The sequence below is a fragment of the Paroedura picta genome, chromosome 6 (assembly GCF_049243985.1).
Source record: "Paroedura picta isolate Pp20150507F chromosome 6, Ppicta_v3.0, whole genome shotgun sequence".
NCBI classification, from domain to species: Eukaryota; Metazoa; Chordata; class Lepidosauria; order Squamata; family Gekkonidae; genus Paroedura; species Paroedura picta.
Window position 1 is genome coordinate 3780943 of NC_135374.1, and position 23410 is coordinate 3804352.

Sequence of the window (23410 nt, forward strand, 5' to 3'; positions counted from 1 at the left end):
ATTCTCCTGTTGCCCACAGGCTAACCCCCCATTCCAAAATCTCCCAGGGGCATCCAAACTCCTCTGTGGATTTTCCCATTCATGTTCTTCTTGGAAGCTTCCTGGGTGCATCAAGACCTGCACTTGCACACCCTGTTTCCTCTTGTGGTTCGGGGCAGGTTGGAGCCAACTCCTGCGCTAATTACAGGATTCACCCCCCAACCTGTCTGGGGTTTGCTCCAGCCCACGACATGACAACACTTCCCAAAGGCAGCTTAATGGTAGGTCTTTGAAGAGCCAGGTTGGGTAGGGCAGTGGCATAGAGAGATTGCACCAGCTTGGCATGCAGGGGGGCACCAGCGGACTCCCCAGCACTGCCCGTTTAACCTGTGGTCCTCCAGATATCCATGGACTACAATTCCCATGAGCCCCTGCCAGCAAATGCTGGCAGGGGCTCATGGGAATTGTAGTCCATGAACATCTGGAGGACCACAGGCTGACCACCCCAGCTTTAAAGGATCTGGTTGAAAGCAGCAAGAAAGATCTTCAGCTGGGGTCCCAGAATGCCACGGCCAGTCGACACCAACTCACTCCGTGGCATGTCAAAAAGGTGGACTCTAAATAAAGGACAAAGTTGGGGTTCAGTGGCACCCCTAAGACCAGGGGTAGTCAAACTGCGGCCCTCCAGATGTCCATGGACTACAATTCCCAGGAGCCCCTGCCAGCATTTGCTGGCAGGGCCTCCTGGGAATTGTAGTCCATGGACATCTGGAGGGCCGCAGTTTGACTACCCCTGCCTAAGACCAATAAAGTTTAATTCTGGGTATAGGTTTTCGTGGGGATGCACACTGCTACAGGAGAAGTCCGCATATACCCAGAAGCGGAGATGCAGAATTACATGCGCATGCAAACTTGATATAAGCTTTTGTATGCATGCACACTTCTACAGAAGTTTAATTCTGGGTATAAACTTCCACATGCATGCACACTGGCACAGAAGAAACGTGTCTGGCCATCAAAGGTTAAATCCAAAATTAAGTATGCATGCAGGCTTCTACAGAAGCTTGATTCTGGGTATAAGCTCTCACGCGCATGCACACTGGAACAGAAGACATATGAAGGCACAAGAAAGCATATGCTTAGAATTAAACTGGCCTTAAGGGTACCCGTTAAGCGAAGAGGAACTAAAGAGCCTGTTGATGCGGGTGAAGGAGGAGAGTGCAAAAGTTGGCTTGAAACAACACCAAGAAAACGAAGGTCATGGCATCCGGCCCTCTCAACTCCTGGCAAATAGATGAGGAAGAAATGGAGATAGTGACAGATTTTATTTTCCTGGGCTCCAAGATCACTGCAGATGGGGACTGCAGCAAAGAAATTAAAAGACGCTTGCTCCTGGGGAGGAAAGCTATGGCAAATCTAGACAGCATCCTAAAAAGCAGAGACATCACCCTGCCAACAAAAGTGCGTCTAGTCAAGGCTATGGCCTTCCCAGTTGCAATGTATGGCTGCAAAAGTTGGACCATAAGGAAGGCCGAGCGTCAAAGAATTGAGGCTTTTGAACTCTGGTGCTGGAGAAGACTCTTGCAAGTCCCTTGGACTGCAAGGCGAACAAACCGGTCAGTCCTAGAGGAGATCAGCCCTGACTGCTCCTTAGAAGGCCAGATCCTGAAGATGAAACTCAAATACTTTGTCCACCTCATGAGCAGGAAGGACTCCCTGGAGAAGAGCCTAATGCTGGGAGCGATCGAGGGCAAAAGAAGAAGGGGGCGACAGAGAATGAGGTGGCTGGATGGAGTCACTGAAGCAGTCGGTGCAAACTTAAATGGACTCCGGGGAATGGTAGAGGACAGGAAGGCCTGGAGGACCATTGACCATGGGGTCGCAATGGGTCAGACACGACTTCGCACCTAACAACAACAACAACAACAACAACAACAAAAATACCCCTGGACGCTTGCATTTTCTTAAATAAAGAAACTCTAATTCCATGAGTTTACTTATTTAGAAATTGAAGACTCTCCCACTCAGTCCATTATTCATTTCGACCCCACCTTCCTTCGCAATGGAGACCCAAAGACACTTACATCAGTCTCCCCTCTGCCATTTTACCCCCACGACAACCCTGCAAGGCAGGTTAGGCTGAGAGGATGCGATTGGCTCAAGGTCACCCAGCCAACTGCCCATGGAAAAACTAAAGATTCCTGGTGGGACTCATGAGCTATTACACCATCCTGACAGTCAACAAATAGCAAAGTACAGTGCAGAGCAATCAAAATTTTTAGAAGAGCCTGTACTCTTGGCATATAGCACCAACGTAATAAATCGTAATAACACCTGATCCGTGGCCAGAATTTTTTATTCTTCAAACCATCTCTTTACGGCAACGTCCGACACTTTCAACATGAACAGGAGACGGCCCCCGGCTTCTGACTAACTTCCGATTAACGTGGATGATCTTCACATGCCAGTTTCTTTAGGGTGGAAATGCGGAGCTCGTATCCGTCTCAAAGGCCAGGTCTTAATTTGGTCTCTCCACCTCAGGAATGTCCAAAGCATTCAACAAGACTAATAGATTGAAGGATCAATGATTCTGCCAACAGACCCTTGGTTATTACAGTTCATTTCACTGATCATAGAACCATAGAGTTGGAAGGGGCCATAGAGGCCATCTAGTCCAACCCCCTGCTCAACGCAGGATTAGCCCTAAGCATCCTAAAGCATCCAAGAAAAGTGTGCATCCAACCTTTGCTTGAAGACTGCCAGTGAGGGGGAGCTCACCACCTCCTGAGGCAGCCTATTCCACTGCTGAACTACTCTGACTGTGAAAATTTTTTCCTGATATCTAGCCTATATCGTTGTACTTGAAGTTTAAACCCATTACTGCGTGTCCTCTCCTCTGCAGCCAGCAGAACCAGCATCCTGCCCTCCTCCAAGTGACAACCTTTCAAATACTTAAAGAGGGCTATCATGTCCCCTCTCAACCTCCTTTTCTCCAGGCTGAACATTCCCAAGTCCCTCAACCTCTCTTCATAGGGCTTGGCCCCAGATGATATTACAGGACCCTTTAAAAAATTATATGGGATTCTCCAGGCACAGGCCTATTTGGCTTTAATTTGAGGGTACAGTGAATATTTCACTCTCCAAGTCTGGTGTGTAAAGGAAGTGTCAATGAAATCCCACACACAAACACTCTCAAACTCATCCAACAATTTTGCTGTTCTCAACCGCTCCGAAGAGGAGATTTGAATCTGAGTTTTACAGGTCAGAGTTCCACCATCTCTAATGATACAAGCAACTTTCTGTGTGATGGAACACAATGGGTACTTCCACACACGCTAAATAATGTGGCTCCAATTCACTTTGGTGACGGTGTGCACGTGGATTTTCCACACAGCAAAACTCCATTACGAAAAACATTGAAAGTAGATTGATTGTTATTTACTGTGCAGGAAAGCAGTTTACCAGGCTTCCTTGGGAGGTGGTGGGTTCTCCATCTTTGGAAATCGAGAGCCATCTGATGGAGAGGCTGATTCTGTGAAGGCTCAAGGGGGTGGCAGGTGACAGTGGATGAGCGAGAGGGTTGTGAGTGTCCTGCATAGTGCAGGGGGTTGGACTAGATGACCCAGGAGGTCCCCTCCAATTCTAGGATTCTATGATTCTAAATTCCGTCTAAATATCCGGAAGAAGTTCCTGACAGAGCAGTTCCTCAGCGGAACAGGCTTCCTTGGGAGATTTTTGGAGATCTTTGGAGATTTTTAAGCAGAGGCTGGAGAGCCATCTGATGGAGAGGCTGATTCTATGAAGGCTCAAGGGGGTGGCAGGTGACAGGGGATGAGCGAGAGGGTTCAGAATCAGAGTGGGAAGGGGCCATGCAGGCCATCTAGTCCCACCCCCTGCTCAGTGCAGGATCAGCCTCAAGCATCCAGGACAAGAATCTGTCCAGCCGCTGCTTGAAGACCACCAGTGAGGGGGAGTTCCCCACCTCCTCAGGCAGCCCATTCCATGGCTGAACTAGACTCCTAGAATCCTTGAGTGGGAAGGGGCCATGGAGGCCATCTAGTCCCACCCCCTGCTCAATGCAGGATCAGCCTCAAGCATCCAGGAGAAGGGAGTGATGCTTTGTCTGCTTGGTGCTTGGGGGGCCACAGTGGGAAGGCTTCTGGCATTCTGGGAGGGCTTCTGGCATTCTGCTGGGGGACCTCCTGATGGCCCCCGGGTTCTGGCCACTGTGTGACCCAGAGTGCTGGATTGCATGGGCCACTGGTCTGAGCTGTTTTTAAACTACAAACTGACCATTAAAACTAATCCTTGTACATCTTCTTCCAGAGTGTCACACTGAAGATTCAGGGCCCAGATCTGAAGAGACTTTCCAGCACAAGCCCCCCCCTCCCCCCAAGCTGCCTCTCTGTCAAAGCAATTTGCGCAAAGATGCAGTGTGAGCAACAAAGAGAGAGGGAGTGCGCTGGAAAACAAGAAAAGGGAGGAAATCTATCGGGTAATTAGCACGTTTTCTGGCTAGGGAGACAAGACGTGAACCCAAAAGTGGTAGGTGCTGAAATATATACTCTAAAGATTAAGATAAAGAAGTGTCAGACTAGAAGAAGAAGAAGAAGAAGAAAAACACAACCATGCAGATAATTTGAACAGATTGCAATTTCCATGTCTGGGGGGAACAGAAAGCGCTGTATAATTGGATCGGTTGAGACATGTCAAAAGGGCGGAAGGGAAGGGGTGAGGAAGAGAAAGGCACCTCCAAGCGGAAAGCCAAAAATAGACCAGGGTCTAAATCGCCACGTCACGCTTAAAGCACAGGTTCCCTTCTCCTGGCAGGAAGGAGAGTCACGGCATGCTGGATCGAGAGTCCTTGACCACACACTCCGCAGGGGAAGTCATTGTTTCTAGCTGGAGCTTAATGTAACCCTAGGAGGGGGCGTGGCTCAGTGGCAGAGCCAGAAGGTCCCCGGTTCAAGCCCCAGCACCTCCAGTTGAAACGACCAAGCAGGAGGGGAAGGGAAAGACCCCCATAGTTAAATGGAAGAGCCTCTGCTTGGCATGCAGAAGGTCCCCGGTTCAAGCCCCAGCACCTCCAGTTGAAAGGACCAAGCAGGAGGGGAGGGAAAAGACCCCCAATAGCTCAATGGAAGAGCCTCTGCTTGGCAAGCAGAAGGTCCCCGGTTCAAGCCCCAGCACCTCCAGTTGAAAGGACCAAGCAGGAGGGGAGGGAAAAGACTCCCAATAGCTCAATGGAAGAGCCTCTGCCTGGCATGCAGAAGGTCCCCGGTTCAAGCCCCTGGTATCTCCAGTTGAAAGGACCAAGCAGGAGGGGAGGGGAAAGACTCCCAATAGCTCAATGGAAGAGCCTCTGCCTGGCATGCAGAAGGTCCCCGATTCAAGCCTTTCAAAGATTGGCAAAAACTAAGTAGAGCAAGTTCCATTTTGGCCACGAGGAGGACTTCCGCCGTTTGTCATTGACCGCCCTCACTACGAGGCAGCGCTTTTAAAACGTTTTTAAAACAGCCCGACAGCCTGGCAGAATCAGCCTCTGCAAAGAAGAGACCTACACAGGACTGACGGCGGCAGAGAGACCGGCGATGCAGGGACAGGACTGAGAGGCTGCTAAGAGACCAAGGCTGCTGCATTGCAGAGAAACCGAGAGGAAATGTGGAATTCCAGAGCAGGAAGCTGCCTTCCCTTGGAGTGAGCAGCTCTAGCAGACAAGAACCGGCTCTGGAGGGTGGCGGGCCAGGATTTCAGAGTCCTCCGGCACAAGGAGAAGCGTGCTTTGATGGGGCCTGTCCGTGACCCGTCCACGGCCACTATGGGAGCCTGGGGCAGGGGGGGTTTCCACGGTTGCCACTGGCACCACGTTATGAGCTCCATGTTTTAGGACTCGTGGAGTTGGGGCAGCTGAGACCGAAAGGGGTTTTCTCCCTCTCCCAAAAGACTAGGGTATCCAGGGAAGCTGACGGGCAGTAGGTCCCGGATGGACCAAAGGAAATACTACTTTACACAGAGAGGGACCGAAATGTGGGATTTGCTGCCAGAGGATGTTGGGATAAACAGCTTGAAAAGGGGATTAGACAGATTCATGACAAGTGTTGATGGCTACTAGCCCTGGTGGATGGGTGGAACCTCAGAAGTATTAAGCCTCCAAATCTCAGAAGAGAAGGCCCTGGCCCGTGAGGTAGGTGGGCTTTGAGAGAGCTCTAAGAAAACAGCTTTAAGAGAACTGTGACTGGCCCAAGGTCAGCCAGCTGGCTGCATGTGGAGGAATGGGGGAGTCAAAGCCAGTCTTAATCATAACACCACGCTGGCTCTCCTATCTTGGGAATTTTAACCGAGTACCAAGCTGTTCTGAACAACCAAACTGCCTCTCAGGGCTTGATACAGGACAGCTAAAACAAACTCCTTGGTTGAACCCATGCAGACCCACAGCCAAGCATGCAGACTTTCAGGTCTCACAGAACTCTTTCGTGAGGAAGACAGGAGAAGGTTAAGCATCTCACAACGAGACTAATTATGAGAGACTGGGAAAACCCAAGTACCCGTCTCATAGCAGCTTCTTAGGGCCACCACAAACCCAAGCCTATCCAATAATCTTCAAACCTATAATCTATCCAAAGATGGAGAACCCACCCACCAATAATCAGTTCTGCCCAAAGACGAATTTGGCCCCACAGATCCCCATTCACCGTGATGGAATATTCATGGTAAAGGTAAAGGTATCCCCTGTGCAAGCACCGAGTCATGTCTGACCCTTGGGGTGACTCCCTCCAGCATTTTCACGGCAGACTCAATACGGGGTGGTTTGCCAGTGCCTTCCCCAGTCATTACCGTTTACCCCCTAGCAAGCTGGGCACTCATTTTACCGACCTCGGAAGGATGGAAGGCTGAGTTAACCTTGAGCCGGCTGCTGGGATCGAACTCCCAGCCTCATGGGCAGAGCTTTCAGACGGCTGCCTTACCACTCTGCGCCACAAGAGGCTCTGGAATATTCAAAGGCCCCAGCAAACAATGGAAACTCTCTCTTGCATTGAGTGCAGGGAAGTCAACTAAGCCAGGGGTAGTCAACCTGTGGTCCTCCAGATGTTCATGGACTACAATCCCCATGAGCCCCTGCCAGCAAACGCCTGAACTAAGCAACAAAGAATCCAGCTCAGGCAGGGCTGCTTGAGAGTAATAGAACTGATTAAGGCAATACATTTCTAGAGAGGGCCGGGTAAAGTAAAGGTAAGAATCTCAACCTATCTTAGCTAGCCTGGATGGGAAGAAATGTAGAATTACTTCTTGCATCTTGCCCTCAAAGAGGGGGGGGGGAGAGAAGGAGAAGGAGAGTTGGTTCTTATATGCCGCTTTTCCCTACCCGAAGGAGGCTCAAAGCGGCTTCCAGTTGCCTAAAAGACGGAGGAGGAAGGTCATACGCCTCTAAGAGTCAAGCTAACTCAAGCAGGGGTTCGTGAAACCCAGGGCTTTCTCGACGGCCCTAGACAAGAGAGGTTTCCCGAATGGGTGGGAGTTAATTATTTTTCAATATATTTTTTAAAATGTGCTACACATTTATCGGGTGATAGGACCATACAGATTGCACCACATCTGGGGTTTCTCGAAGCCTGAAGAATGTTTCAGCGGTTTCTCAGCAGTAAAAAGCCAGTTGAGAAAGGCTGGTCGAACTTCAAAGAGAGAGCAACAAAAGACCAGCCGGTCAACAGGAAGTATAGGGCCCTGATTTGACTGGCCTAAACTGATCATAGTCTTGCCTGAAGGTCTGGACCAGGGGTAGTCAAACTGCAGCCCTCCAGATGTCCATGGACTACAATTCCCAGGAGCCCCTGCCAGCGAACGCTGGCAGGGGGCTCCTGGGAATTGTAGTCCATGGACATCTGGAGGGCCGCAGTTTGACTACCCCTGGTCTGGACACTCAGAGATGGCACAATCTCCTTCTCTTCCAACACACCCGTGACAGCTGATTCAAATGTATGACTCTCGATGCATGACTCTTCTTACATTCAGGGCCACAGCAAACAAATTTGTTTCTCAGGCGCTTTCTCAGAAAGAGAACTCTGCATTGCAATGTGGGGAAGGACTCAAACGGCGAGATCCGGGTTCCGATCTCATCTCACGCATGAATCTGAGAAGTTACTGTCTTGAAGGAGCTCCTGGACTTCTCCTCTTTTCTACTCCTGAGGCCACCCATCTTGATATATCTCCATGGAAGGCTTCCCATTTAGCCACACAAAAGATGGTGAGGGGTCTGGAGACCAAGTCATACGAAGAAAGGTTGGGGGAGCTTGGTCTGTTTAGCCTAGAGAGGAGACGCCTGAGAGGGGATCTGATAGCCTTTCAAGTATTCAAAGATGGTTATCACAGAGAAGATGGAGAGGAGTTGTTCCCTCTTGCCCCGGAGGGACGGACGAGAACCAATGGGATGAAATGAGTTCAAAAGAAATTCCATCTAAACATCCGGAAGAAGTTCCTGACAGAGGGGTTCCTCAGTGGAACAGGCTTCCTCAGGAGGTTCCATCTTTGGAGATTTTTAAACAGAGGCTGGATAGTCATCTGACCGAGAGGCTGATTCTGTGAAGGCTCAAGGGGGTGGCAGGTGACCGTGGGTGAGCGAGAGGGTTGGGAGTGTCCTGCACAGTGCAGGGGGTTGGACTAGATGACCCAGGAGGTCCATTCCAACGCTAAGATTCTGTGATTCAAAATGGGACTCCATCAACCTAGCTGTATCTGAAGTAGTAAGAAGTAAGCAGGGACTCACGAAAGCTCTCCCATGACTCAAGTTTTTGTCAGTCTTGAAGGTGCTTCTGGACTCTTGATCTTTTCTGTTCCTCTAGAGCAGGGGTAGTCAAACTGCGGCCCTCCAGATGTCCATGGACTACAATTCCCAGAAGCCCCTGCCAGCGTTCGCTGGCAGGGGCTCCTGGGAATTGTAGTCCATGGACATCTGGAGGGCCGCAGTTTGACTACCCCTGCTCTAGAAAGCTCAAGATGGGCGGCCATGTTAGTCTGTCTCCAAGGAAGAGATGGAACAAACAAAGCTCTCAGAGGACAGTAAATCAACTGAGAGCAGATGAAGTCAGTCCCAGCCTCCTAAACTAGATTTCCTCTGAGACTTCAAATCTTCTGGAGTTGGGCAACTAACCTTTGGGCCTGACAAATCCATCTTGTGGGAAACTTACACACAACAGGGTGGCCGACTGACCAACCACATCTACCACAAGGTCCAGATCTACATTCGGACAACCTGGGCTCCACCCCCAACCGGAAGTTTTCCAACTGGGATCTGGCAATCCTAAAATCGCATTAGGACTTTTTTCCCCAAAGGAAGAGTTTGTACTTATTCACAGCATGATTTGGGACGATGGGGGGGGGGGGCTTCCCAGCAGTTCAGAGACAGGGCCCAGCCCTGTAATTTAGGGACCTGCCGATTAAGCGTTTCCTTTTGAGACGGGGACACAGGTCCTCCCCCCACATCCCCTTGGGCAAAGCCTCTCATTTGCTCTTTCAGGAGTGGCTCAAGTGCCAGACTCTTAAGAGCCCCCAAACAAGAGGACAAACCAGCGAGCCGGGGAAGGTGTCCTTGCAGGTTGCTTGGAAACACTTTCTGGTGACGGGCATGATTCATTAACCAGGTGCCAGCTGCCGTTCCCACCTGGTGTCTTTCACCGGCGTCCTTGGTCTCGCTGGCTCCTCCAGAGGGCATAGAACAGGGGGTCCCCAACGTGGTGCCCACCAACCTCTTTCTGGTGGTGCCCATCAATTTTGTGTTTTTAAAGTGGGTGTGGCCAGGTGGGCCTTTGGCCCAGAAAGGTTTCTGATTAGCTCGACAGAAATTTTTAAGAAGTTGTTTTGGTAGCAGCTGAAGGTCAACTGTGGCAGCCATTTTGTGGCTGGCGCGACCTCCAGGGGCAGCCATTTTGTGGCTGGCGCGGCCTCTGGCGGCAGCCATTTTGGGGCTGGCTTAGCCACACTGTGTCAGAATTCCAAAGGTGTCTACAGGCTCAAAAAGGTAGAGGACCCCTGATGCAGAGTCCCCTGCACACCTTCCTTTCTACTTCCAAATGTGCTCCTCCCACACAGCTACTTGGTGGGCCACTGGGCCAAGAATTCGGATATTGCCCAGGGAAAGTGCAGCTGTGGGGCTGACCCTAGAGGTTGCCCGGTCACCTATGGGAAAGCAGGAGCCAGGTTTGGATCGAGACCACCTGCGAGAAAGCCAACCCACTGCGATTCAGCAGAGAGAGAGAGAAACCCAGCAAGATGGGGTCGGGGAGATGTTTCAGGGATTTATTTTTTGCATTTCTATACCGCCCTCCCATAAGGCTCAGGGAGGTTTATATAAAACATATACATTGAAATCTTGCGGAAGTAACATAACAGTGGTTCCAAAATTGAACATAACAAATTATAACACAATACCACAACAGACTCACAGTGGGACAACAACTCTCAACTTTTAACACGAGGTCAGCATGGTTCAGATCCTGGAGGGGGTGTTTGGGGGACCAATACTTAGTTTATTGGCATTATTTGTACCCCGCTTTTCTCCCCAATGGGGAACACAAAGCGAATCTTGTCATTCTCCTATTTTCTCACAACAACACTGCGAGGAAGGCTTGGCTAAGCGTTTGGGACTGGCCCAAGGTCAGCCAGCCAACTTCCCAAGGGTGAAATGGCAATTTGAACCTGGCTCTCCCAAATCCAACATTCTAAGCCAGGGGTAGTCAAACTGCGGCCCTCCAGATGTCCATGGACTACAATTCCCAGAAGCCCCTGCCAGCGAATGCTGGCAGGGGCTTCTGGGAATTGTAGTCCATGGACATCTGGAGGGCCACAGTTTGACTACCCCTGAGCACATCACCTGGGCATGGAATTGGGGTCAGTGTGGGTGGGCAGGTAGTTGTGACCTCCCTGCATTCTGCAGGGGGTTGGACTAGATGGCCTTGTGAGTCCCAACTCTGTGACTGTTCTATGAATACCACGCTGGCTTTTCCTGTTAGGCCCCAAGCAACAGGAGGAGAGTACAGTGAAGATTTCACGATCCAAGCATTGTGCACAAACAGGGTGGGCTTCAAACCCCCCTTAGTTTCCCCCACTTCGTTGAACTTTTCTTTTGTCTTTCTTTTTTGCTCTTTTCAGCTGTCGCTCCTTTTTGCCCTGAGGTTTTGGTGCCCCTCCCTCCTCCTGAGCATCTTTTTTTGTGATCCCTGCCAGGACCACACCGCTGCGCGGAGAAACAGAATTCCTACTCTGCTCTGAGGCCTCCTGGCTCTCTTCAGGCCAAGCAGGATCCTTCAGCCTAGCCTACCTCACAGGGTTGTGCAGAAGGTTTCTGTGGAAAAGGGACAATCCTAGCGCACTACCCTCAGCTCCCCTGCAGAAGGGCAGGACCAAATTGTCAATTGAGCAAGCAAAACAGGCGTCTTGCACGGATCCGGACACTTTTTGGACCGTACGGCTAATTACTGTGCAAGTCATAAACGTTCCTAACAGTACAGTACAGGAGTGGAGAATTGGATTGCGTACTATGAGGACCACAAACTTAGATCACGCAACCAAGGGGTGCAGTGTGTGGTGCAACACACACAATTAGGTGCTTTCACACCTTTAGTGCATGTGGTACAGTACACAATGAGGGACCACCTCTCCAAATAAACCCCCCCAAAGAGCATTATGTTCCACCAACAGATTAGTGGACCCGGGCCCAAGAGAAATCCACCTGGTCTCGAACAGGCCTTCTCGTCCCTGGCCCCAACATGGTGGAAGGAGCTTCTAGAAGAGACATGGGCCGTGTCAGAGCTCATTGAGTTCTGCAGGGCCTGCTGGATGGTGGGCGTTTGGCTGAGGCCAGACCACAAGGACCATCCTCCCTCTATGGCTTTTTACTAGGGATGCCACCCTCCAGCTGGGGCTTGGGGATCTCCTGAAATTACAGCTCATCTCCAGATTCCCCTGGAGATAAGGGCTGCTTGGGAGGGTGGTTATCATACCCCACTGCAATCCCTGCCCTCCCCAGGCTCCTTTCTCATATCTCCAGGAGTTTCTCAACCTGGATCGGTTGACCCTAACCCGTAATTCCCCACCGGAGGGCGGGGAGAGAGCTGGCTACCCTCGGCTAAATTCTTTTAAGCACCGATTAAGTTGGCAGGAGATCACAACTGCGTAGCTCAGCGCCAACTCAGAAAACATCCCAGGGAAACGTCCAGCGAAGGTGACCCCCGCTTCCTCCATCAAGGGCCTTTCTGCAGAACAGCTGGCTGGCAGGAGGAATTGGCGGGCAATTATTACTCCACCGTAATCTTATTTGAACCTAAGAAGAACTCTTTCTGCTCCAGCCTAGAGCACCCAAAACCCAATTATTCCTCCGCATAACCAGATGGAACGGGAGCTGTGCCAATTCCGTTGATGGAGGAGCATTCATCACACAGCCCTGGCGATGCGGCAGCACCCCAAACCGGGACACGCCTGCTCACACAACCGGCAAGGATGTGGAACTGCCCGCCACTGGATTGAGGGGGGGGGGGCGTTCCCTCCTGTGGCCCGAACCATGCGTGGTATTCTGCTCAAGGGCTCCATCAAATGATCCCCCCTCTCTTTACCTTCTGGGCTTACAGGCATTTGCCAGGAGAAAGTCAATAGAACCTCCACAGTCAGAGGCACTGCACCTCCAAGTGCTAGCTGCAAAAGAGCTGCTGGGTTTATACTTCATGAGGACGGCCTGGAAATATTTGACTATCCAAAGCTGGGCCCAGGATTCTGGGACTCTCAAAGGTGATCCGGTGGGTCTCTTGAATTAGCACAGGGGCCAAGCTGAGGATGGACATAGGACTGACCCTGCCTGGCCATAAATATTCACTCCTGGCCGGAGCCAGGTAACAAGACAATGCATCGCTGTGTAATACGAATCCGTGCCAGTCAGAGGGGATATTTTCGGCGCGTCTAAAAATAAACGTTAGGCCGGTTTAACATCAGGAGCCCTGAGCACCCGAAAAGTAATTTCTTTCTCTCCCATTCCAAGTTGGTTAGTTGTTGCTATTAATAAGCAACTGCAGGGTCTGGGGGGCGGGGTTTGAGGCATCAGCTAAGTTATTTTAAGGGGAAAACTCAACGCAGTATGGAGTCTGCCGGGTTGGGGGAGGTGGGGAGGCAAGAGAAAAATCCAGATTTAGATTAGGATAAACACCCTGCACATTCATCATTAACTCCACCTTTCTCACATTTAACGGCCAGCTAAATAGCGTCAAACAGAACTGAACTTCCGCAGTGCACTGATATTCAGAGATATCCTGCCACTGGATGTGGAGGTTCCATCTAGTATCGATGCCTACCGGCTGACACACGGCCTTCTCCTCTGCAGCTTCCTTTAATAGCTCTGTAGGTGCCAGAGAGAGCTATAAAGGAATGAATTCTCCGTGGCTGGCTAGGGGCAAGGAATCGGGCAGCAAGCTGTACCTGCCAATGCAACTAAATCACCGCCTTTACTCCAAAGAAGACCTTTGAGGGTAAGAGGACCTCCTTAAAAACGAGATAGCAGCAGTGGATAATTGCAGCCCAAGTGCACCTGAATTATAGCGACCCTGTAGGGGTGGCCAAACGGCGACTCTCCCGATGTCCATGGACTACAATACGCATGAGCCCCTGCCAGCGGCAGGGGCTCATGGGTATTGTAGTCCATGGACATCGGGAGAGCCACCTTTTGGCCACCCCTACGGTTCTCATTCCTCCAAGGCCTAACCAGGGCTGGCTCCATTCAGTCTTTTGAGTTCACCCTAGCCGGGCCCACCCAAGTGAGGGCAGCAGACCTACAGAGGTGCTTTGGGCATTGCCCACCTCTGCATAGCGACCCTGATATCCCTCAGAGGCCTTGGTCGAAATACCAGCCAGCGCCGATCCTGCTGAACTCTCAAGATCTAATTCTTGAACTGTAAGGCACCCGCAACTATCAGATTGACCCCCACTTTTTTCACGGCCGGCCCTCTCTTTAAACCGGCTTTGGACCTGAAGCAGGCACTGTACTTTTTGGGAATATTTGGGAATATCAACATGCCCGGTAGTGGTCAAAGGTTTGCTGCCCCTTTCACAGTCGGGCAGGAGGGAGAATTTTCATGGGAGCCGCTTGCTTTAGGATGCTTTGCGCTGATCCTGCGTTGAGCAGGGGGTTGGACTAGATGGGCTCTATGGCCCCTTCCCACTCTAGGATTCTATGATTCCCCCTCCAGTGCACAGCAATCCCTTTAGATACGGACAGAAATACAATCTCAGGTGGCACAAGAGGCCAGCTGCTTCTGCTTCCAGAAAGGTCACCCTGTTCCCCGCAAGGAAACCTGCATCCGTGGGGGGGGGGGGGAGATAGGCTCTTCCCCTCCCCATCTTCGGCAGGCAGGCACCACTCGAGCCAGTTTGCAAGGAAAGGCACCAGAGAGCAGCCCCCTCCCCAATAACTGCGGAGTAGTTCTGATGCACTTGCCCACCCTCAACGCCACCCGGCTGCCACGCTACCTGCTGGTTGGCACCTTCGTTTGGCCTCGGAAGCACCGGCCGCCCCTTGAGCCGGAGCGTCCTTGAATGGAAAGCTGTTAAGCCGAGAACTCCGCAGATGCGACTGAACAGACTGAACGGGAGAGGAGCGGTTTGTGGGTGAGATCCGTCTGGACCACGAAATCACGGGCGGCTTGGAGGAAGGAGAAGGCTCCTGGCCCCTTGGCTGAGATACAGGACCAGGGACCCAGCATGGTTTTGGACAGTAGCCTTATTGGTACGAGATAGAAGAGGTGGGGGGCTTTTAAACCTCGCTCTCCACTGCTTGAAGGACTCCCAAAGTCCTTTCCTCTCCCCACTACAACCACCCCAGGAGGTGGATAAACTGAGAGAGCTGTACAAGAACTGCTCTTTGGGAACAGCTCCAAGAGAACCGTGCCAGGCCCAAGGTCACCCAGCCGGCTGCATGTGGAGAAGTGGGGACTCAAACCCGGCTCACCAGATTCGGATCCTTTGCTCTTTTCCTCATTACACCACGAGGCAGAGAAGGATGCAGACTTTGAAACAAGATTAGAGCCACTTAAAAACTGTGCAACTGAGTAGAGCCTCCCTGTACAGGGGCAGTCTGCTATTAAGGACCAGAAGACAAACAAGGGGGATGGCGGCTCCTGGAAGCCAGTCGAGTCCGGACGGGTTGAATCCATTGACCCGCAAAGGGACCCGCGGGAGCCGAATCGCTCAATCAGAGCCTGCCCCGTAATAAACTACGGTTGCTAACTTCCAGGCAGGGCCTGGAGATCTCCCGGAATCGCAACTCAAATCCACGTGAGGAAGAGGAACAGATTGCGGGGAAGGGGGCGGGCGGGTGAGAGATCTATGCCATTACAGACCCCCGCCCCAAATCTCCCGGAGGCTACAGCTTTCTACGGAGCCAGAGGGTCAGCCTAGGCGCGCCAAGGAGTGGGTTCAAATCCTCCTCGCGGGGCTGGAGCCAGGTCTTCCTCTCTCTCCGCCTAGCCTACCCTGCAAGGCTGGCGTGCGGAGGGGAGACGCCATCTGCAAAAATCCCCCCTAAGAAACCCCAAGTAGGGCGACCCCAGCCAGCAAGACAACCGTGCCAGAAAGAAAGGAGCCCCGCAGCAGCAACCGCCCGACCGACCCCAGCCGCAGAGGGCGGGCAGGGGCACCGTGAGAGAGCCTGGTCCTTACCTGTCCGCAGGTGTTTCCTCCGGAGCCGGCGCCCGCCTGCAGCCCCACCGCGGGATGAATGAGCGACGGACGGAGAGATGATTGAATGAATGAAAGGGCGGCCGGCCGGCCGGGAAAAGTAGCCGAGCTCGCCCGGGCCACGCCCCCCGCCGCCGCATCACAATGGGCTGGGCACGCCCACCATTGTGGCGTCACAGGCAGAGGCGGCTCCCACGTTCCAGAGCCCCGCCCCTCCGGCCGAGCCGCCTTGCGGCCAGTCTGGAGAAAAAGACCTTTGCCTCCGCAGCGCCACCTGCTGGCGGATGTTGGGAGCAGCGGGATAGTCCGGATTTTCGTTGACGCCTCTCCGTGCAGACCAAAATCTGAGTCCAATGGCCCGTTTAGGAGCATCAAAGTTGTGATTTGTGCAAAGTTTGATTCGTGGGCAGTCCCCCTTCAGACAATGAAACGGGAGCCATCATGAAGATATTCCGCTAACATGCAGCATTGAACCTGGGACCTTCTGCAGGCCAAGCAGAGGCTCTGCCACTGAGCCACAGCTATTCCCAAAACATACAGGGTCTCAGGTCTTTCCCATCCCAACATACACAGGGTCTCACATCCCAACATACACAGGGTCTCAGGTCTTTCCCATCCCAACATACACAGGGTCTCAGGTCTTTCCCATCCTCTTCTGCTTGGTCCTTTTGACTGGAGATGCCGGGGATCGAACCTGGGACCTTATGCATGCTCTACCACTCAGCCTCTCCCAGGTGAGCAAGGCGAAGGAACTTCAAGAGTCCTCATTCAAGAGTCAAACCTTCCTCCAGGGAGCACATGGAAGCACGGGCTTGTTGTGTTCTCCCGTCATCACTCACAACATCCCTGTGAGGTAGGTTCTGCTAATTTACCCACAGCCACTCACTAGACAGGGGAGGCACTTAGGGTGGGCGTGAGATTGCAGGCCGCCTCTCTGGTTCTCTTGTTGCCCCCAAATTAAACGGGCCAACGGAACGTATTTTGGGCGGGTATTTTGGCGGGTCCTGACCGTGGGCTCCGCACAAACAGGCTCCCCGCCCAGATATTAACCGGACTCTGAGCTCAGCCGCGCAACCGACAAACAAGCTGAAGGAGCAACCAGTAAACAAACACGAAAACAAAACGGAGCGCCCACACCCCAAACCTCAGAGCGTGAAGGCAAAGCCAAAAGGCTCTGGGGCAGACGAGGTGGGTCGGGCTTGCCAATTAAGGCACCCACAACACCCAGTTCTGGTTCGCCGTCTCCCCTCGGTCCTGACTCAGCCTGGCCTCCTTTCCGGAGCTGTTGTTCAAAGCTTAAAATCCAGCCCCCTCTTTTATCAGTGGGGGGACTCAGAGCAATACGGCCAGACCCAGAGCTGGCATTTGGGGTGGAAATCCAGTCCCTTCCCACGGCTTATGGGCACGGTGGGGTCCCCTCTAGAGCAAGCTGGGCTGTGCATCCTGGGACTCCTGCGCTTCTCTGTGGGAAAGGTCAGCGGTCACAAGCACGGATGCAGTAGGGGGAGAGTGTTTTGTACAAACCATGGGCTCCATACTGCGTCGGCCCCGTTTCCTTGCACCGGGATAGGAATATCTTTCCCGGCTGCCGAATGACCCACATAACTGAAAACAAACAAGCACTGAACGGGCAAGAAGGGCCTCGAGGAACTGGATCAACCGTCTCGTCCGGTAGCCTGCTTCCGAAAGAAGAGCCCTCCAGAAAGCTCGTAAGAATGAAGACAGTGAGGAGGTCGGCCCTTGGTATCTGTTGGTAGACTGCCTAGGAACATGGAGGTTCAGTTTAGCCATCATGGGTAATAGTCCTTGATAAGCCAACCTTCCTTCCTTCTTCCTTCTCCCTCCCTCCCTCCCTCTCTTCCTCCTTTCCCCCTTCCCCCCTTCCTTCCTTCCTTCTTTCCTGTCTCCCTCTGTCTCTCCCCTTCCTTCCTTCCTTCCTTCCTTCCTTCCTTCCTTCCTTCCTTCCTTCCTTCCTTCCTTCCTTCCTTCCTTCCTTCCTTCCTTCCTGTCTCCCTCTGTCTCTTCCTTCCTTCCTCTGTCTCCCTCTGTCTCTTTCTCCCCTTCCTTCCTTCCTTCTCTCTATATTTTCCTTCCTTCCTTCCTTCCTTCCTTCCTTCCTTCCTTCCTTCCTTCTCTCTATATTTTCCTTCCTTCCTTCCTTCCTTCCTTCCTTCCTTCCTTCCTTCCTTCCTTCCTTCCTTCCTTCCTTCCTTCCTTCCTTCCTTTAATTTCTTTTGAAAGTCAGCTGAGTTGTAGCTCACCATATCACCGAATTCCCTAATTCCGTGTTTCTCAAAACCTCTTGGGTTGGGGACCAGTTCTAAGCTCACAGGACTTTGGGGACTAACGCACGCGGTAATTTCCTGCTACCTTCTCCGTTCCGTAGTGAACATGTTCATAGAATTTCATGTCCAGAATTTATAAACATGCTGCCTTGGTGAGCATCAGCAAGCCTTGCCTTGGCTGTTCCATGTGGGCATGAGGCAAGGCGACCCCAAATATCCCTCTAAGTCTTGCAGGCCAGCCCTCCCAGTGCTTCTCCTCTTCCTCCTGGACTCACAGCCTGTGCTGAGGACAGCCGAATCCGACAAACAGGAACAGGAGGAGGAAGCAGGCCAAGACTTACATCCAAGAGCTTGCACAGAGTCACTCCCGCCTGTTTCCAGCCCTCCAGGATCACCTGCAGCGTTAGAAAGGTGGAGGTGCAGGCTTAGAGCAGAGCTGCAAGGTAAAAGGAAAAGTGCTGGTCTTATGGCTAGGTGTCAGCTACCTGCTGAATGTGATGATGAGCTGTTGCAGGATTAAGCCTGAGCAGCTCACATACTTTTTCACGCCATCCAGATGTGAGTCCTCCCCGGGTTTCTTTTTCACGCCATCCAGATGTGATTCGTCCCCTGTCTTCTTTTTCAGGACATCCAGATATGAATTCTCCCTTGTTTTTTTCAGGCCACCCAGATGTGAATTCTCCCCTGCTTTTCTTTTCAGGCCACCCCGATGTGACCGTGGCGTGCCAAGCGGCTTCAATTTTTGGAAAGCCACCCACCTCAAGGTGCCTGTTGTTTTGTCAACAGACGCAGGGTTGTTCTCTAGACAGCCAGACCTCAAATCAACGCTGCAGGGCTAACCGAAATTCCATATCAATACAGCCTGTGATTACTGGCCCACTTACCAAGTTATTAACGCCCCCCCCCCTCTGGCCTGGTGTTTTCCTCTAGCAGAGTTGTTGATGCCTGTTCAAAAGTGGAGTGCTCCAACAATCGCCCCCCGGGAAGCTTCTGGCAGCTGCCTGGACAGATTAGGCTCCCTTGACAGTCAGTTGGGGCTTTCAAGAGGCAGGCGAGAATCCTGAGGCAAATATTATTCCCCAGCGGCTTTTGCGCGGGATTTGTGGTGCCTTCCGACGTGGTTTGTGGGCCTCCAACTTATCGTTCTGTGATCCTGTAGGGTTCTTCCTGTGCTTGGTTTTGAAGAGGCCAGCGAGAGCATGGGGTTATGAGGCCACCCTACATGCCCAGGGCTGGGATGTGCTCCGAGATCCTCATAGAATCATGGAGTTGAAAGGGACCTCCAAGGTCATCTAGTCCAACCCCCTGCAGAATGGAGGAAACTCCAGCCCTCTGCAAGAGCAATGCCCACTTTCTCAGTCACCTTCAGGCTGGTCTCAGCTCTGAGTTTGAATTCCCAGTCAATGATGAAGCTTGCTCGGTGATAGCAGGCTGGTCAGTAGAAAAGAGTCCAAGAGCTCCTTCAAAACAAACAAAATTTGTGGCAAGGTAGGCATTCAAACTACCGCACCATTGCACTCATTTCTCGTGCTAGCAAAGTTATGCTCAAAATCCTACAAGCTAGGCTCCAGCAATATGTGGACCGAGAACTTCCAGAAGTACAGGCAGGATTTGGAAAAGGCAGAGGAACTAGAGATCAAATTGCTAACATTCGCTGGATCATGGAGAAAGCTAGGGAGTTCCAGAAGAACATCTACTTCTGCTTCATTGACTGTGCTAAAGCCTTTGATTGTGTGGAGCACAACAAATTGTTGCAAGTTCTTAAAGAGATGGGAATACCAGAGCATCTTATTTGTCTCTTGAGAAATTTATATGCAGGTCAAGAAGCAACAGTGAGGACTGAACATGGAATCACTGATTGGTTCAAAATTGAGAAAGGAGTTCGGCAAGGCTGTATACTGTCGCCTTGCCTATTTAACTTGTATGCGGAGCACATCATGAGAAAGGCGGGATTAGAGGAGTCACAAATTTGGATCAAGATTGCAGGGAGAAATATCAACAACCTCAGATATGCAGGTGATACCACTCTAATGGCAGAAAGTGAAGAGGAACTAAAGAGCCTGTTGATGCAGGTGAAGGAGGAGAGTGCAAAAGTTGGCTTGAAACTCAACATCAAGAAAATGAAGATCATGGCATACGGTCCTCTCAATTCCTGGCAAATAGATGGGGAAGAAATGGAGGTAGTGACAGATTTTATTTTCCTGGGCTCCAAAATCACTGCAGATGGGGACTGCAGCAAAGAAATTAAAAGACGCTTGCTCCTGGGGAGGAAAGTATGCATATCTAGACAGCATCCTAAAAAGCAGAGACATCACCCTGCCAACAAAAGTGCATTTAATCAAGGCTATGGTCTTCCCAGTTGCAATGTATGGCTGCGAAAGTTGAACCATAAGGAAGGCCGAGCGTCAAAGAATTGAGGCTTTTGAACTGGAGAAGACTCTTGCGGGTCCCTTGGACAGCAAGGCGAACAAACCGGTCAGTCCTAGAGGAGATCAGCCCTGCCTGCTCCTTAGAAGGCCAGATCCTGAAGATGAAACTCAAATACTTTGGCCACCTCATGAGAAGGAAGGACTCCCTGGAGAAGAGCCTAATGCTGGGAGCGATCGAGGGCAAAAGAAGAAGGGGACGACAGAGAATGAGGTGGCTGGATGGAGTCACTGAAGCAGTCGGTGCAAGCCTAAATGGACTTTGAGGAATGGTAGAGGACAGGAAGGCCTGGAGGATCATTGTCCATGCGGTCGTGACGGGTCGGACACGACTTCGCCCCTAACAACAACAACAAGGCATTTTTGTGAGTCACGGTCACTTCTTCAGTCCACTCATTCTTAGCCTTGCCTACTTTGCAGAGTTGGCGCAAGGGAAATGAAAAGTCTGCACATGGCCTTGCAGGCCACAGAAAATAGAAGGAATAAAAACAGACTGGGCAAACCAGAGATTCCCTACCAAGTATTGTTTGAAAGTGGGCGGGTCCAGTTGGAGATTTCCCCTCCCAGAAGGAATTCTGATTGGCCGCTAAAGATCTGATTGACTTCATCTTCTTCACTGTCCATTAAAATAAGTTAAGGGAGCCTTTCCCAACTTTTTTACCTTTGAGCAAACCCCTGAAATGATTCTTAAGCTTTGGGAAACCCCATGAGTGGTGCGATCGTGCAGAATATGGTTGGGAAGCAGAATTGAGGACATGCCCACCTGGGGCCCCTCCCCTTCCCACCCACCCCCCAGGCCCATCCTTGGTTATTTTGGGAAGAGAGGGGTGGGTCGAAAGGATGATACCTGATCCTATCACCCGATAAATGTTGAACACATTTAAAATAGATATAAAAATCAAGAAATCCCAGGTTTTCGCAAAACCCGGTGTTAAGGCTTGGAGGAGCTTCCCTACGAAGGAGAGCTATGAGGAGGGGGGTCAGATTAGGACAACGAATGACCAAGGGCCAACAACATAAAAGTTTCAGTAAAGCTACAGGTGGGGTGGACTCTCCCAAAATAGAACATGGGAGCTCGTAATGCATCGATGGACAGTAAAGACAGACAGAAGACATGGTGTCTTCCGGAACTCATAAGGAAATATCTACTGGCTGAGCTCGATTCAGGTCCTTAACAGCCCAGCAAGACGTCTTGGGTTTAAAGCCTTGGAAAGTCACAGCTTCCCTTTGCCAGAGACAAGCAGGAAAGAACAGCCTCGAGCCTATATATCCTGGGCCCATTCCGCACCCATAGGATAATGCATTTTCGATGTGCTTCGGCAGCTGGATTTCCCTGTGCGGAACAGGAAAATCTACTTTGAAAGTGTGTTGAAAGTGCATTATCTATTGGGTGCAGAATAGGCCCAGTTGAGAAGACAGAAGGGGTGTAACAAGGAAGGGTATCAGGATGTAAAGGTACAAAGCAAATGTCTAGCTTAGGTTAGGCACGTTCATGAAGGAGGGGTGTATCAACTGAGCCATAAAGGCTAAATAGAACTTCCATGTGCAGGGGCAGTACACCTCTCAATACCATTTGCTAGAGAGCCACAACAGGAGGAGAGGTGTTCCTGTGGTGGTGTGGCCTTCTGAGGGCAGCCGGCTGGCCACTGTGAAAAAGGACATGCTGGACTAGATGGGGCCGGCTGTTTTGATTCTGTGGAACTCTCTTCTTCTCTTCTTTAGGACACCTGCAGGGGAAGACCCCAAAAGGCAGAACCATTTCCCCGTGATTCGGATACGTACCAGCAAATTTATTTATTTTATTTTTATTTATTTATCATACTTATATACCGCCCTCCCCGGAGGCTCAGGCGGGCGAGCACATTTCGGTGTGGAAGGCTTCGTCCTCTTGCAGGCCCAAATTCCCCGATCAAGTCCTCAGCGGCTCTCCCCTTGCTTGGCTTCCGAGATCTGATGAGATCAGTCTTACCTGAGCTATCCCAATCATGGCAGCGAGGGAGGGAGGCAGGAGAAATGTTTTAGGAACCAGCTGCCTGGCGAAATCAGGGACTGTGCACACAAGACTGGAAGTACATGCACTGCATTTGATGTGGCTCCAAATTCACCCCGCCTTCTGTACGCAGATCCAGGCATTTCTGCCTACATTGTGACCTAAGTGGAACTGAGCATCCCACAAGCATTGTTCGGCGGCCGTGCGCGCGCCCTGTACACAGACAGGAGCAAGAGTCCGGCAGCACCCTCAAGACTAACAACATTTGTAGCAGAGGAGAATCCGTTGTGAGTCACTGACTTACAAAATCTCCTTCCCCTGCTGCAAATTTTGTTAGTCCATAAGGTGCTACCGGACTCTTGCTCTTTTCCACTGCACACAGGTGCAGCGCACACAGGTGCACACAGGTGCATCGGCTTTAGGATGCTTAGGGCTGATCCTGCGTTGAGCAGGGGGTTGGATTAGGTGGCCTGTATGGCCCCTTCCAACTCTAGGATTCTATGATTCTATGAACTGGGAGCACTGCGCATGGACACATTTCCCAAGTGTTCAAGACCCCCTTACAGTATATAACAGCTCTTCAGCACCCCTTTTCCTTTCAGGGGGGCTTTCTGGAACGCCGCCACATTCGGGTCCAGTTGCAGCTTGGAGACAAACGAGATTTTGGGGGTATGAGGTTTCAGGAGTCAAAGCTTCCTCCGTCACATGCCGGGAGTGAGGCTCCCTCTCCCTCGGTCGGGCGCCACTAAGTTTGAGCCGAGCGGGCACATTGCTTCTCGACCACGAGCAAAGAGCATACACCTCCACGCCGGCTTCTGATAACCGTGGCCTTTAATGACAGAAGAACCCGCAGGACTGTCGAGGAAAACAAACCGGCAAAATAAAAACAAAAACAACGCCCCACACCCTGGAATAATCACCGTAACGTCTTGCTGAGACAGGTAATAATTGGGCAGAGGGATTGTTTTTGTTCTACCCTGTTTTTTCTGTCGCCTTTCATAGAACCATAGAGTTGGAAGGGG

At 51.4% G+C, this 23410-nt stretch overlaps 1 protein-coding gene across 1 annotated transcript in view; it reads right to left on the minus strand.

The window, feature by feature from the left end:
- The window catches only part of RELT (RELT TNF receptor), a 61868-nt gene extending 46054 nt beyond the window's left edge, over nt 1–15814 (minus strand). Inside the window, exon 1 of the mRNA XM_077341208.1 lies at nt 15670–15814. The gene's annotated coding sequence lies outside the window, so the exon portion shown is untranslated. The remainder of the gene's footprint in view (nt 1–15669) is intronic.
- Nucleotides 15815–23410: the final 7596 nt, after the last annotated feature.